This window comes from Leucoraja erinacea, chromosome 12 (assembly GCF_028641065.1).
Source record: "Leucoraja erinacea ecotype New England chromosome 12, Leri_hhj_1, whole genome shotgun sequence".
In the NCBI taxonomy this organism is placed as follows: Eukaryota; Metazoa; Chordata; class Chondrichthyes; order Rajiformes; family Rajidae; genus Leucoraja; species Leucoraja erinaceus.
This window is the reverse complement of record NC_073388.1, coordinates 630786-646438: the sequence shown is the minus strand read 5'-3', so window position 1 is coordinate 646438 and position 15653 is coordinate 630786. Positions and strand designations below refer to the sequence as shown.

The following is a 15653-nucleotide window of genomic DNA, read 5'->3' as shown; positions in this document are numbered from 1 at the left end:
AGTGACCACTGTCTGCAAGGCCCCCAGGGGTGACGGACAAGGATTGTCACTTCCACTGCATGTCTGTGGGTCGTTCAGGAGCCTGTGGGGCAACGGTTCCACACACAGGGTGGTGGGTGTAGAGTACAAGCTGCTGGAGGAGGTAGTTGAGGCAGGGTCTAGAACAACATTGAACAGACATTTGGACGGGTACATGGATGAGAAATATTTAGTGGGATTATGGACCAAAGGTGGGCAAATGGGACCAGCAATGGGGAAGCATATTGGTCAGCATGGATGAGGTGGAACAGACTGGATGGGCCGAGTGGCCTAACACTGCTCCAGTGTCATATGATAGTAGGATCTTAAGGTGGGCTGAAAGGCCTAAACCTGATGCTATGACCTATGATCATATGAGATGGGCCGAAAGGCCTGTTCTGTGCTCTAGAACTCTTCCACTACTGTGATGACTGATGTATGTCCCACAGACCTCACTACACTGGACACTGGTGGGGTGGGCTTGGGATGTGAGACGTTGGTGTGAAGGGGTAGGGTATGTGTACAAGGTCTGCTCTAGTGGGACAGGGACAGAAGGAGTGTCGGCGTGCCCACGTGGGTGGTGCAGAAACTAAAGGTGGAGAGTGGAAGGCAAGGCTGCTGAGAAACAGTGGTGCTGCGGATAGGGAAATGCAGAAGGTTGCGGGCGGGCGGGGGGAGGGGAACGGCAGCGCTGCCTGCAGCAGAGGGTGTGTGCAGTGCAGCAGGACAGCGCTGTCTGTACTCTGCACACTGACAGAGCAGCTCGTGAGAGAGCAGAGGGCAGGCAGTCTCCCACACTGCCTCGTGCTATTTATAGATGGCGATGCTATTTTTACATCCGATGTTTTGCATCTGTGTTTGAAGAGCTGCTTGTTATGGGCAGGGAATCATTCAGTCTGCTGTGTACATGCAGCAGTAGACTACAGTAAACAGCCCTGCCCGTGAATGCACCCATCTTGCCTGCTCTCATTGATAACAATGCAGAGAATAGCCAGAGGGGGTATCAGCCCAGCCTGTCCACAGGGTCACGGTAACACTGTCAGCCTGCCACACAATGCCCTCACAGACATCCACACTGTGTACACGGGATATAGGAGCAGGCCACTCAGGCCACTCAGCCCCTCGACCCTGTCCTACCACCTCTGATCAGCTCCTCGTCTGCTCCATTCCCCATCCCTAATCTTTCAGAAACATATCTATTTCACCTTTAAATAACCCCCTGAGATCCAGGCTCCATAATTGTACAGGGGCAGAGAATTCCAGAGATTCACCACCCAGGGTATAAACCCATACACATGGATTTAGACTGTGATATATGCATTTAGGTAGATAGAAACAGAGAAATTAGGTGCAGGAGTAGGCCATTCGGCCCTTCGAGCCTGCACCGCCATTCAATATGATCATGGCTGATCATCCAACTCAGTATCCCGTACCTGCCTTCTCTCCATACCCCCTGATCCCCTTAGCCACAAGGGCCACATCTAACTCCCTCTTAAATATAGCCAATGAACTGGCCTCGACTACCCTCTGTGGCAGAGAGTTCCAGAGATTCACCACTCTCTGTGTGAAAAAAGTTCTTCTCATCTTGGTTTTAAAGGATTTCCCCCTTATCCTTAAGCTGTGACCCCTTGTCCTGGACTTCCCCAACATCAGGAGCAATCTTCCTGCATCTAGCCTGTCCAACCCCTTAAGAATTTTGTAAGTTTCTATAAGATCCCCTCTCAATCTCCTAAATTCTAGAGAGTATAAACCAAGTCTATCCAGTCTTTCTTCATAAGACAGTCCTGACATCCCAGGAATCAGTCTGGTGAACCTTCTCTGCACTCCCTCTATGGCAATAATGTCCTTCCTCAGATTTGGAGACCAAAACTGTACACAATACTCCAGGTGTGGTCTCACCAAGACCCTGTACAACTGCAGTAGAACCTCCCTGCTCCTATACTCAAATCCTTTTGAGAAAGCTAATAGACCATTTGCTTTCTTCACTGCCTGCTGCACCTGCATGCCTACTTTGAATGACTGGTGTACCATGACACCCAGGTCTCGTTGCATCTCCCCTTTTCCTAGTCGGCCATCATTTAGATAAGGGCTGGTTAGGGATACTCAGCGTGGTTTTGTACGTGGCAGATCGTAAAAATAAAATTAGCGCAGCACAGTGGCGCAGCGGTAGAGTTGCTGCCTCACAGCGCTCAAGACCCGGGTTCCATCCTGACTACGGGTGCTGTCTGTATGGAGTTTGCGTGTTCTCCTTGTGACCGCGCGGGTTTTTTCCGGGTGCTCCAGTTTCCTCCCACGCTACAAACATCTGGGCAATCCTGACGGCTTGCAAGGTCAGTAAAAGTATTGTGGTGACACAGAGGTGCAGTCAGTGGAACCGCTGCCGCACAGCTCCAGCGACCCAGGTTCAATACTGATTCCTGCTGCTGCCTGCACGGAGTTTGCATGTTCTTCCCATTACTGCATTTTCTCAGGAGTTCTGCTTTGACTGTACTCCCTCTTGCCATAGAGGGAGTACAGAGAAGGTTCACCAGACTAATTCCTGGCATGTCAGGACTTTCACATGAAGAAAGACTGGATAGACTTGGCTTGTACTCGCTAGAATTTAGAAGATTGAGGGGGGATCTTATAGAAACTTACAAAATTCTTAAGGGGTTGGACAGGCTAGATGCAGGAAGATTGTTCCCGATGTTGGGGAAGTCCAGAACAAGGGATCACAGTTTAAGGATAAGGGGGAAGTCTTTTGGGACCGAGATGAGAAAAACTTTTTTCACACAGAGAGTGGTGAATCTGTGTAATTCTCTGCCACAGAAGGTAGTTGAGGCCAGTTCATTGGCTATATTTAATAGAGGGTTAGATGTGGCCCTTGTGGCTAAAGGGATCAGGGGGTATGGAGAGAAGGCAGGTACAGGATACTGAGTTGGATGATCAGCCATGATCATATTGAATGGTGGTGCAGGCTCGAAGGGCTGAATGACTTACTCCTGCACCTATTTTCTATGTTTCTATGTTTCCACACAGGTCCCAAGGTTGTGCAGTGGGTGGGTTATTTGGCCGATGTAAATTGTCCCGATGTGGGGGTGAATGGAAGAATGAGCGGACAGTTAATGTGAAGGTGATGAGGGTAAAATGGTGTTAGTATAAATGGATGCTTGCTGGACGGTGTGTAAGTGTTGGGCTGAAGGGCCTTTACTATGCTATTTAATTCAACAATCTGCTGAAAAGCAACTACTGACTCTAAAGTTGCATCTTTAAATATGCTTTATGTCGATTCTTGTTTTATTCTACCTCAGTGAGGCATGCAGGAAGATGTTACATTAAGTAGTAGAAATAAAGAACTGTCGATCACATTGAATGGCGGTGCTGGCATGAAGGGCCGAATGGCCTACTCCTGCACCTATTGTCTATTGTCAGGTGCTGGTTTACAAAAATAGACACAAGAGGTGGAGAAACTCAACGGGTCAGACAGCATCTGTGGGGAACATGGATAGGTGACGTTTCACACAGTGCTGGAGAAACTCAGCGGGTCAGGCAGCATCTGTGGGGAACATGGATAGGTCACGTTGCAGATCAGCATGTTCCTTCAGACTCGTTACCTGAAACATCCTTGTTCCCCAGAGATACTGCGTGACCCGCTGAGTTACTCCAGCACTCTGTGAAACATCACTTATCCATGTTCTCCACAGATGCTGCCTGACCTGCTGAGTTACTCCAGCATTCTGTGAAACATCACTTATCCATGTTCTCCACAGATGCTGCCTGACCCGCTGAGTTACTCCAGCACTCTGTGTCCTGTTTTGCATTAACTTTGCTGCAATGTCAATTATTACGGCCCAGCTGTCTAATATTTAACTACGTTACAGGTGGGTACCTGATAATGTGATGACAAGATATTGTATCTTCCACTCAGAACTCTGCATGGTGCTGGCAAACCTTGCTTTAATTATCATTTAAAAATAAGAAGATTCCCATGGACTTAGTTTAGTTTATTGTCCCGTGTACTGAAGTACAGTGACAAGGTTTTGCTGCGTGCTAACCAGTCAGCGGAAAGTCAATGCATGATGACAATCGAGCCACTTACAGTGTTCACATTCCTCCTGACTTGTTCACATTCCTCCTGAGAGCCTTAGTTAGGAGAAAATTAGAGTGTGTGTCTTTCTTAAAGAGAGGCAGCTTTAACTTGTTCAGTTTTAGCAGGGAGCATTCAGGATGTTTGGGTGGAGCTGGACTCTATTCCAGTTCAGTGAAATGTCAGACCCAACACTGGGCTACGAACAAGGTGCAAACTACAGGCAGACAGACACAAAATGCTGGAGTAACTCAGCGGGGCAGGCAGCATCTTCTTCAGACCCGACTCGACCCAAAACATCACCCATTCCTTCTTTCCTGTCCCGCTGAGTTAATCCAACATTTTGTGTCTACATTCGGTGTATAAGCAGCATCTGCAGTTCCACACAGGTGGTTTGAATACAGTGGCTGCTGGAGAAAGAACACTGAGCCACAAAGACCAGCGGCATGGACCTGTGATGGAGTTTATGGGGAGTGTGTGTGAACACACACATCATCCATGATGTGAGAACAGTCATTCTCACTTGAAACGGCCCCCAGAGTGAAATCATGAGTGTGTCTGTAAAAATCTTGGATTGTGTGTCCTAGGATCATTATTCAGTATCATCTAGCCCATGTGTTTCAGTCCTGGGAGTGTTTGGTGGGACAGGGTCCTGTAAACATTATTCTCGAACATAAAACAGGCGCTGGGTCTGTGACGTTTGTGCCAAACATGATGCCAAGTTAAACTCATCTCCTCTGCCTGTATGCGATACATATCCCTCCATTCCATGCATATCCAAGTGCCTATCTGAGGAAAGACATTCTTGCCATAGAGGGAGTACAGAGAATGTTCACCAGACTGATTCCTGGGATGCCAGGACTTTCATATGAAGAAAGACTGGATAGACTCGGCTTGTACTCGCTAGAATTTAGAAGATTGAGGGTGGATCTTATAGAAACTTACAAAATTCTTAAAGGTTGAACAGGCTAGATGCAGGAAGATTATTCTTGATGTTGGGGAAGTCCAGAACAAGGGGTCACAGTTTAAGGATAAGTGGGAAATCTTTTAGGACTGAGATGAGAACATTTTTTTTCACACAGAGAGTGGTGAATCTGTGGAATTCTCTGCCACAGAAGGTAGTTGAGTCCAGTTCATTGGCTGTATTTAAGAGGGAGCTAGAGGTGGCCCTTGTTACTAAAGGGATCAGGGGGTATGGAGAGAAGGCAGGTACAGGATACTGAGTTGGATGATCAGCCATGATCATATTGAATGGTGGTGCAGGCTCGATGGGCCGAATGGCCTACTCCTGCACCTATTTTCTATGTTTCTATGATCGAAAAGCCTTGTAAACGCCACTGTCATGCATGCCTCCACCACCTCCACAGCAGCACGTTCCAGCCACCCACCAGCCTCCACGTAAACAAATTCCTTTGCACTTTGCTCCTCTCACCTGAGAGTATTTGACATTTACATTCCAGTAAATGTTATAATTATAGGAAGGATGTCAACAAAATAGAGAGAGTACAGAGGAGATTTACTAGAATGTTGCCTGGGTTTGAACAACTAAGTTACAGAGAAAGGTTGAATAAGTTAGGTCATTATTCTCTGGAGCGCAGAAGGTTAAGGGGGGACTTGATAGAGGTCTTTAAAATGATGAGAGGGATAGACAGAGTTGACGTGGACCAGCTTTTCCCTTTGAGAATAGGGAAGATTCAAACAAGAGGACATGACTTCAGAATTAAGGGACAGAAGTTTAGGGGTAACATGAGGGGGAACTTCTTTACTCAGAGAGTGGTAGCGGTGTGGAATGAGCTTCCAGTGGAAGTGGTGGAGGCAGGTTCGTTGGTATCATTTAAAAATAAATTGGATAGGCATATGGATGAGAAGGGAATGGATGGTTATGGTATGAGTGCAGGCAGGTGGGACTAGGGGAGAATAAGTGTTCGGCACAGACTTGAAGGGCCGAGATGGCCTGTTTCCGTGCTGTAATTGTTATATGGTTATATGTTATGTGTTAAATGGGGGAATGTGAAGGCATAAGTGTATGGGGTAGAAGGAGAGCAGCAGTAAGTGGGGAAATAGAGGGGGTACCAGTCAATGGAGATTTTGGGGCGTTCCCACGCTCTAGTTCTAATATTATACAAGAAACAAAAACCATCCACTGCTTTTATTTTTGCAGAAACTTTGTGATGAATTAAGGTTATTTTTGAAGTGAAAAACAAGTGTAATAAGTGGAAGTGCGGGGAGTTTTACCGTGACTGTAACACACCCCACACTGTGATAAACACTGCATCACAAACTAACATAGATCACTGTGTGAGTTGCTTCCACTCCCATTCACTCATGGGCTGCCGTTTAATTTTTTTACACAGAAGAGCATCATCGAAGGACTGTTGCTGAAGCAGACCAGCTCGTTCCAGAGGTGGAAGAAGAGGTACTTTAAACTGAGAGGGAGGACGCTGTACTGGGCCAAGGATGCGAAGGTAAAGGGGACCAAGATGTCCCGTCACTTTGTGTATGATTGTACGGGCTGGCGTGAGATGTCACTGCTGTAGAGTGAGATCCTTTCCCTGTGTGTTCCCACCTCATCCCTACCCACATTGTGCCATTCCCAGTACTCCCCACTGCGATGGATGTAAACAATTGTCCCAATTGGCATGGTAAGTATTTTGACATAACCACAGCTACTGGTGCTGGTGGTATCCTGTGAGATGACTGGGTGGAGGTGAATTCTTTCCAGCTGTTATCAGGCAACTGAACCATCCGACCACAACTACTATCTACCTCCTTGGTGACCCTCGGACTATCTTTGATCGGACTTTACTGGCTTGATCTTGCACTAAACGTCATTCATGTTATTCCCTTTATCATGTATCTGTACACTGTGGATGGCTCGATTTAAATCATGTATTGTCTTTCCGTTGACTGGTTAACAGGCAACAAAAGCTTTATTAGTACACGTGACAATAAACTAAACTCAAATGTGGAGGGGACGGGGGAACTTTGGCCAGGCTTCTGAGAGAACATCATCTAAAGCTGACCCTAACAGCATGGAGTGCCCAGGCTATCATGATTCTGCCACAAGACAATGCCTGGTACAACCATGTTTCCTTTTTATATATTACTAACTTCCAAGTTAGCAGCAGGGTTATGACAGTTAGTTACTCAAACACTCGGCACTATTCAATTAAACTATGGGCTGATGAGATGGGAATCTCAAACACCTGCACTGGGCATCTCTTTAAATATTCTACCCCCGATCTTAAAGCTATTTTATACTTTTTTTTTTTTGTCACGTGTACTGAGGTTGGGGGAAAAGCTTTTGTCACACGCTATCCAGTCAAAGAAAAGACTTTCCATGATTACAATCAAGCCGTCCACAGTCTACAAATAAAGGATGGTGTCACATCTAGTGCCAAATAAAGGCCAAGTAAAGATAGCTCTAAGGTCGATAGTTCAATTAGTTTAAATGAGCTTGATTGAATGGTTCAAAAGGTGGGTGATGGACGGCTGCAAGTTCATCAACAGGAGTGAAATAAACCACTCCATCTGCCCCACCACATTCTAAATGTTCCATCTCGAGCACTCGGGGGGTCTTGGATTGCCCTGTGTTACAAGACACACAACAGCTCCTTATTGCAGCTTCTCCAGCATTACTGTCTAGACTCGGTTTCTGGTCCTTAAACATCTTGTTACTTGCTGACCTGTTCCTCATTCAACCTGGACTTTGATTCCTGTCCATGCGTTAGCCTGTACCCTGATTCACCTGTCCCCTGATTCACCTGTCCCCTGATTCACCTGTCCCCTGATTCACCTGTCCCCTGATTCACCTGTCCCCTGATTCACCTGTCCCCTGATTCACCTGTCCCCTCCTGATTCACCTGTCCCCTGATTCACCTGTCCCCTGATTCACCTGTCCCCTGATTCACCTGTCCCCTGATTCACCTGTCCCCTGATTCACCTGTACCCTGTTTCCTGTTCCTTTAGCAGCTTACCCACTGAATGTCTCCTGATTCCTGCTCCTAGTTCAACCTGCGGACTAAATCATCCTGTGCTCTGATTCCTGTTATTGCTTCAGCCTGTATTCTGACTGTACTTTGTTTCTGCCATTCCAGTCCCTGATATTCGACGAGGTGTATCTGTCCAATGCGAGTGTAGCTGAGACCAGCACGAAAAACATCAACAACAGTTTCACTGTAAGTTGGTGATGATTGTAGCGTGACCCTTCCTTTGTGTGCCAGCTGCAACATGGCAATGTATTTGTGGTAGGGAGACTGGCCAGGATGATGGGGTTTAGCAGATACTGCAATATTCAGTCAGCCAGGCAGCATCTGTGGAGACAGAAATAGAGTTAATGTTTCCAGTCAATGATCATTCATTAGAAAGAGAGAAAACAAGTGTGTTTTGACCTCCGAAGAACGAGAATGTCTGTGTGTTGGACACCTGTGTATGTCCGGGTGCTCCTGATTCCTCCCACATCCCAAAGATATGTGGGTCGCTGGGTTGATTGGCCACTCACAATTACCCTTCGCATGTGGGTGAGTGGTAGAATGTTTGGGGGGGGGGGGGGGGGGGGGGTTGTTGGCAAAGTAGGGAGAAAAAAACAGGATTAGTGTGGGATCAGTGTAAATGGGTGGGTAATGGTCAACATGGACTTGGTGGGCCGAAGGGCCAGCTTCTGTGCCGTCTGATCAAATACCACACTTGCCTGTCCCTTCCACAAGCAGACCACTCATAGAACATAGATGACATTTGAGGAAATAATGTGTCAACTGGACTTGTATTCACTGGAATCTAGAAGGATGAGAGGGTATCTTATAGAAACATATAAAATTCTTAAAGGATTGGGCAGGCTAGATGCAGGAAAAACATTCCCGATGTTGGGGGAGTCCAGAAACAGGGGTCACAGTTTAAGAATAAGGAGTTGGCCATTTAAGACTGAGATGAGGAAAAAAAAATCACCCAGAGAGTTGTGAATCTGTGGAATTCTCTGCAACAGTGGAGTGGAGGCCGATTCACTGGATGTTTTCAAGAGAGAGTTAGATCGAGCTCTTAGGGCAAACGGAATCAAGGGATATGGGTAAAAAGCAGGAACTGGGTACTGATTTTGGATGATCAGCCATGATGATATTGAATGGCGGTGCTGGATCGAAGGGCCGAATGGCCTACTCCTGTACCTATTGTCTATTGTTTGTTTCCAGCACTGCACAGTATGGGAACGGGTGACTTGGCCACAATGTTGAACATGCTGGATGCCAAGTTAAACTGATCATATCTACCTGTCCATGATCCATATCCCTCCATCCCCCCCACTTCCATGTGCCTGTCTGAAACCTCGCAGTGAGATGCCAGAACATAGGCCTTACAGTGGAGGAGAGAGAGGCTAACACACCTGCTGTGTGTAATGGGAACCCACTCTAGCTGTGGGAGGTTCTTTAAAGAGTTGTTGAGTTATACAGCATGGAGCCAGGCCCTTTGGCCCATCCTGACCATGCTGACCATCAAGTATCCAACTGCATGCGTTAGCATTAGGCCTAAACCTAACCCTAGTCCCACTGCTCCAGTCGTCAACTTTCTCACTCCTGAATAAGGGACAAACGGTCAAGATATTGGACAAATTCCCGACGGCAATTCATTGCCTGACTGGGCCGTGTCTGGGTGAATGAGTGATGAGTTGTCCAGGGTGCTGGACTGCACACAAAGCCCAGCCGGCGGGCCAGCTGAGGAGTTTTGTCCTGGGCCGCCGCGCTCGCAAAGTCCAGCGCCCCGTCCAACTCATGATGGGCCATGAGAAGGAGGATGGTGGTGTGTTGGCGGTAAGCGAAGGTCCGAAGGTCGGACAGCTGGCCAGGCTGACTGACCGACGGGGCCACGGGCGAGGTGCTGCTGCTGCACTCCATAGGCTGCATTACGTCGGGACAGGTGATCGAGGCTGGACACGGCGCTCCGACCCGACAGTCCCCTCGACCCGATTAGTAGCGGTCACATACAGGACAAGGGCGGTCTCGTACAGGACAAACCAATTTAGCCCAATATACCGTATTAGCCGGGATGTCCCTTGGATATACGGGACTGTTGGCGACCCTACCCACTGCCCAATAAAACCAAACCTAATGCATGCTTCAGGGATGTAAACGCTCCTGCAGTCACCACTTAGATGTTGAGAGTCTTTGCCTCCACAACTGTAACCAGCCTCTGGATGAGAAACCTGTGCTTTGTATCCACTCTAAAGCTCTTACTCCTCACCTCAATCCTGTGGTTTATTCTCAGGTGATAACCCCGTTCAGGAAACTAATCCTGTGTGCGGAGAATAGAAATGAGATGGAGACTTGGATAACTGCGCTGAAATCTGTCCAGAAAATAGAGAAAACTGTGAGGTAGGGAACGTGTGTGTGTGTGTGTGTGTGTGTGTGTGTGTGTGTGTGTGTGTGTGTGTGTGTGTGTGTGTGTGGTGTGGTGTGTGTGTGTGTGTGTGTGTGTGTGTGTGTGTGTGTGTGTGTGTGTGTGTGTGTGTGTGTGTGTGTGTGTGTGTGTGTGTGTGTGTGTGTGGTGTGTGTGTGTGTGTGTGTGTGTGTGTGTGTGTGTGTACGTGAATGCGTGCACATTTGTTTGTTTCTGCGTGTGTGTGTGTGGGTTTATGTATGAGCATGTGTGCACACATGTTTGTGTTTGTGGACGTGTGCATGCATGCAAATGTCTGTGTCCGAGTGTGTGAAAGCGGATGGTGCATGATCAGACGTGTGCGTCAGTATATGTGCATGTGTGTTTGTGGCTGTGTGTGCATGTGTGTTTGTGGCTGTGTGTGCATGTGTGTTTGTGGCTGTGTGTGCATGTGTGTTTGTGGCTGTGTGTGCATGTGTGTTTGTTTCCTTTGGTGTGTGAGTATATATGCTTGCATGTGAATGTGCAAACATACATGTACATTTGTGCAGATGTGTGGCTGCATGTGTGTGAATGTGCATGTGTGGCTGCATGTGTGTGAATGTGCATGTGTGGCAGGATGTGTTGCCGTGTGATGGGCCTGCTCCCTCTCCCAGTGCCCTCGCACTGACCCACCCGCCCCTTGACCCATGTCTCACCCTTCATTGGTGCCGTAACCTCACGTACTCAAACTGTTGCGTCTTCCACAGACGAGCCAGCTGAACATGGAGCATTTCTCGGGGATGCACAACTGGTACGCCACGTCGCACGCCCGTCCCACCTTCTGTAACGTCTGCCGCGAGGCTCTGCCAGGGATGACCTCCCACGGCCTCTCCTGTGAAGGTGGGTGTTGATTCCGCCCCCACCCCACACACTGCTGCTGGGACTTGTGTAGAGTGATCAAACACAGGTCCACTGTGGCTGGCAGTGATTGTGCAGAACCATCTCTAGACAATGTCGCTGGGATGAATCATGTCGAGTGATCCAACACCAGAGGCTGGGCAGGAGGAGCTGGGAACGTCCAGAGTTGGATCAGACGACACATGTAGATGCATCTTGTATTGACGAGCCACTCATTAAAATAAATCCAGTGACCCCAAGACACTGTCAACCAACAGCTTCTTCCGGCTGTTATCAGGCAACTGAACCGTCCCCTCACCAGCTCGAGAGTGGTCCTGACCTCATTGGAGACCTTTGAACTATATTTAATTGGAGATTGACACAAAATACTGGAGTAACTCCCTGGGTCGGGCAGCATCTCTAGTGAAAAAGACATTTCGGATCGAGACCAGTCTTCAGAATGAAGTGAGTCAAGTCGGAAGAAGGGTCTCAACCCGAAACGTCACCTATCCATGTTCTCCATAGATGCTGCCTGACCCCGCTGCACTCTGTGAAACGTACTCCAGCACTCTGTGAAACGCACTCTGTGAAACGTCTCCTATCCATGTTCTCCACAGATGCTGCCTGACCCGCTGAGTTACTCCAGCATTTTGTGTCTATCTTCAGAATAAACCAACATCTGCAAACATATATTTAACTAGTTTTTATCAAACTTTATCTTGCACCAAATGTTGTACATTTCATCCTGTACCTGTAAACTGTGGACAGCTTGAATAGTCTTTTTGACTGGATAGCACGGAAACAAAAGGTTTTCACGCTACCTCAGTACAAATGTAAATACTCTCTGAAACATAATGGTGCTCCAGGTGTACAGGAATCCTGGGATCTTGTATCCTGGCTGCACTACCTTGATGGGAAATATGGGGCAGGTGACCTGATGAGTCTCAGATTCAGGGCTGTACATGCCGTATTCACACACGCCTCTTATCAGTGGATGTTTCCACCAGTGGGAGAGTCCAGGACCAGAAGGCACAGCCTCAGTATAAAAGGACGTACCTTTAGAAGGGAGATGAGGAGGAATTTCACAGGGTGGTGAATCTGTGGAATTCTTTGCCACAGATGCTGTGGAGGCCAAGTCAATGGATATTTTTAAGACGTAGATTGACAGATTCTTCATTAGCAGAGGTGCCAGGGGTTATGGGGAGAAGGCAGGAGAATGGGGTTGAGAGGAAAAGATAGATCAGCCGTGACCGAATGGCGAAGTAGACTCGATGGGCTGAATGGCCTTATTCTGCTCCTATCACTTACGAACTTCTCTTTTGATTGACAGTTTGCAAATTTAAAGCTCACAAGCGATGTGCTGTCCGAGCTGTCAACAACTGCAAGTGGACCACACTGGCGTCTGTGGGAAGTGACGTTATTGAGGATGAAGAGGGGGTAAGTCACTGACCGCTGCTGGTCTATTCCCCATCAGAGGGGCTTGAAATATGGGGCACATAGAGAGGACAAGAGAGGGAGGCAATTTGTTAAATATACATGCCTTGTTTTAAACCGTATATTAAATGTTCAACCACAAGATACACAACACATGCCACTCCCCTCACAGGGTCTCCTTCCCACACTGGACAACTCCACATTACATCTATTCCTGCTCTCGTCTTCCCTTTCTGCCCCAAACCCGAAGATTCCTTCCTCATTCCCCCCAATCTTCAGCTCACCAATTTAACCACAATCCTGACCTTGGGTGCTGTCTGTATGAAGTTTGCAGGTTCACCCCGTGACCACATGGGTTTCCTCCTGGGTGCCCTGGTTTCTACTCGTGTCCCAAAGGGTGGAGGATTTCCGCTTCCTGGGAATCCATATTGAGGAGGACCTGACGTGGAGCGTGAACACCACTGCGCTGCTGAAAAAGGTCCAGCAGAGACTGCACTTCCTGAGGGTGCTCAGGAAGAACAACATCACTCAGAGACTGCTGCTGTCCTTTTATCGGTGCTCCATTGAGAGCATACTAACATACTGTGTATGCGTGTGGTACACCAGCTGCACAGCGGCTCAGAGGAAAGCGCTCCAGAGGGCCATTGACAACGCCCAGAGGATTGTCGGCTGCCCTCTCCTTACCTTGGAGGACTTGCACAGTTCCCGCTGCATCAAAAAATCCCAGAGTATTATAAAGGACATTTCCCACCCCGGACACTCCCTGTTTGAACTGTTGCCGTCAGACAGACGGTACAGATCTACAAGGACAAGGACGAACAGACTAAAAAACTGTTTTTACCCCACTGCTATAAAAGCACTAAATGTAGCCGCCAAGGAACGCAGGGGCGAGACATACTAAGGGACTGTGGTACACTGTGAAATCGACAGAAGGATGGAGGGTTGGGTGTTTATGCGTGCTATTTTCATGATATTTACTTTAGTTGTTTATCTTTTTTTAATATTTTATCTTGTATGTATCGTTAGCTTTTAGAAATGTTTGAATGGTGCACTGACTGGCTGACATTTTTAAATTTCGTTGTACATGGTTCATGTTACAATGACAATAAAGAAACTATTCTATTCTATTCTAAAGACATGGGCTTTAGTAGGTCGAGTGCCGATTGTAAGTTGCCCCTCGTGGATGGGAGAGCAGTGGAATCTGGGAGAGGTGATGGGAATGTGGGGAGAATAAGATGGGATTAGTGGATACCTGCTAATCACGTTGGACTACTGGGATGAAGGGCCTGTTTCTGTGCTGGGTGATTCTATCATTCTATGTCTATTTTTCTTCTTTAAATGCACATTGATGTGAAGACGTATCACACTCTATTGCTATACATATCAATGATTCTATGACTCTATCCTCCATGCATGTATCATGTTCTCATGCAATCTCTGCTCTGTTGCAGGTGGTGATGCCTCACCAGTGGCTGGAGGGGAACCTGCCAGTCAGTGCTAAATGTGGGCTTTGTGACAAAGCATGTGGCAGTGTGCGGAGACTGCAGGACTGGAGGTGCCTCTGGTGCAAAGCCATTGTAAGTCTGTACTCCTCCTCCGCGCACTTATGGGGTGGGCGACTTTAGTCATGCTAATCGCTGCATTTAAATCTGAGAGTTAGTGTGATGTGAAGAGAATTGATCTTGACATTAAAGGAACAATTTATCTCACTGAGCTCCTGCATCGTTGGTAAACGCCAACAACAAAATACTGGAGAAACTCGGTGGGTCAGGCATCACCTGTGGGGGTAGAGGGAAGGTCAACATGTTGGGGTGAGACCTTTGTCACTGTTCCTCAGGGGAAGTCTGTGTCTCACCCGCCACTTCCCTGGCTGCATCTGTCTCGGTGCTGGTTCGATGGGCCGAATGGCCAACTCCTGCACCTATTGTCTACTCCACTCCCACCACTCCCGGCTTTACGGAAAACCCTGGACTCTAATCCACCTTTTCCTCTTCCTCCTCCCATTCCCGCTGACCTCGATTCTGTCTCCAACCCCAGTTCCACTCCCTCAGTGCCCAGTTCTCCATCTCCCACACTGCCCACGCCACAGATCCACGTTGTGGCCCTTATGAGGTCCGACACCTCCAGGTGACATCTTCCCCCACAGATCTTCCTTTATCATGTGTATTGGGAGAGTTCAAGACCCCGCTCACTGCTCTGCAGCTTTTCGAGAAGCATCCCTGCAAGATTGCACCTTCCTGAGCAAATATCTACCTCACTATCTGTACTAGAATGTTGCCTGGGTTTCAGCAACTAAGTTACAGAGAAAGGTTGAACAAGTTAGGGCTTTATTCTTTGGAGCGCAGAAGGTTAAGGGGGGACTTGATAAAGGTTTTTAAAATGATGAGAGGGATAGACAGAGTTGACGTGGAAAAGCTTTTCCCACTGAGAGTAGGGAAGATTCAAACAAGGGGACATGACTTGAGAATTAAGGGACTGAAGTTTAGGGGTAACATGAGGGGGGACTTCTTTACTCAGAGAGTGGTAGCTGTGTGGAATGAGCTTCCAGTGAAGGTGGTGGAGGCAGGTTCGTTTTTATCATTTAAAAATAAATTGGATAGTTATATGGATGGGAAGGGAATGGAAGGTTATGGTCTGAGCGCAGGTATATGGGACTAGGGGAGAATACGTGTTCGGCACGGACTAGAAGGGTCGAGATGGCCTGTTTCCATGCTGTAATTGTTATATGGTTATATGATGTTATATGGTTAATTGGACATTACTGGACTTGATCTTTATCATGTGTCTGTACACGTGGAAGGCTCGATTGTAATTACGTATAGTCTTTCTGCTGACTGGATAGCACGCAACAAAACCTCGGTACACGGGACAATAAACTAAACTGAAACTCATT

General features: G+C 47.6%; 1 pseudogene; it reads left to right on the top strand.

The window, feature by feature from the left end:
* The window catches only part of LOC129701981 (diacylglycerol kinase delta-like), a 121927-nt pseudogene that overhangs the window by 67719 nt on the left and 38555 nt on the right, over window positions 1–15653 (top strand).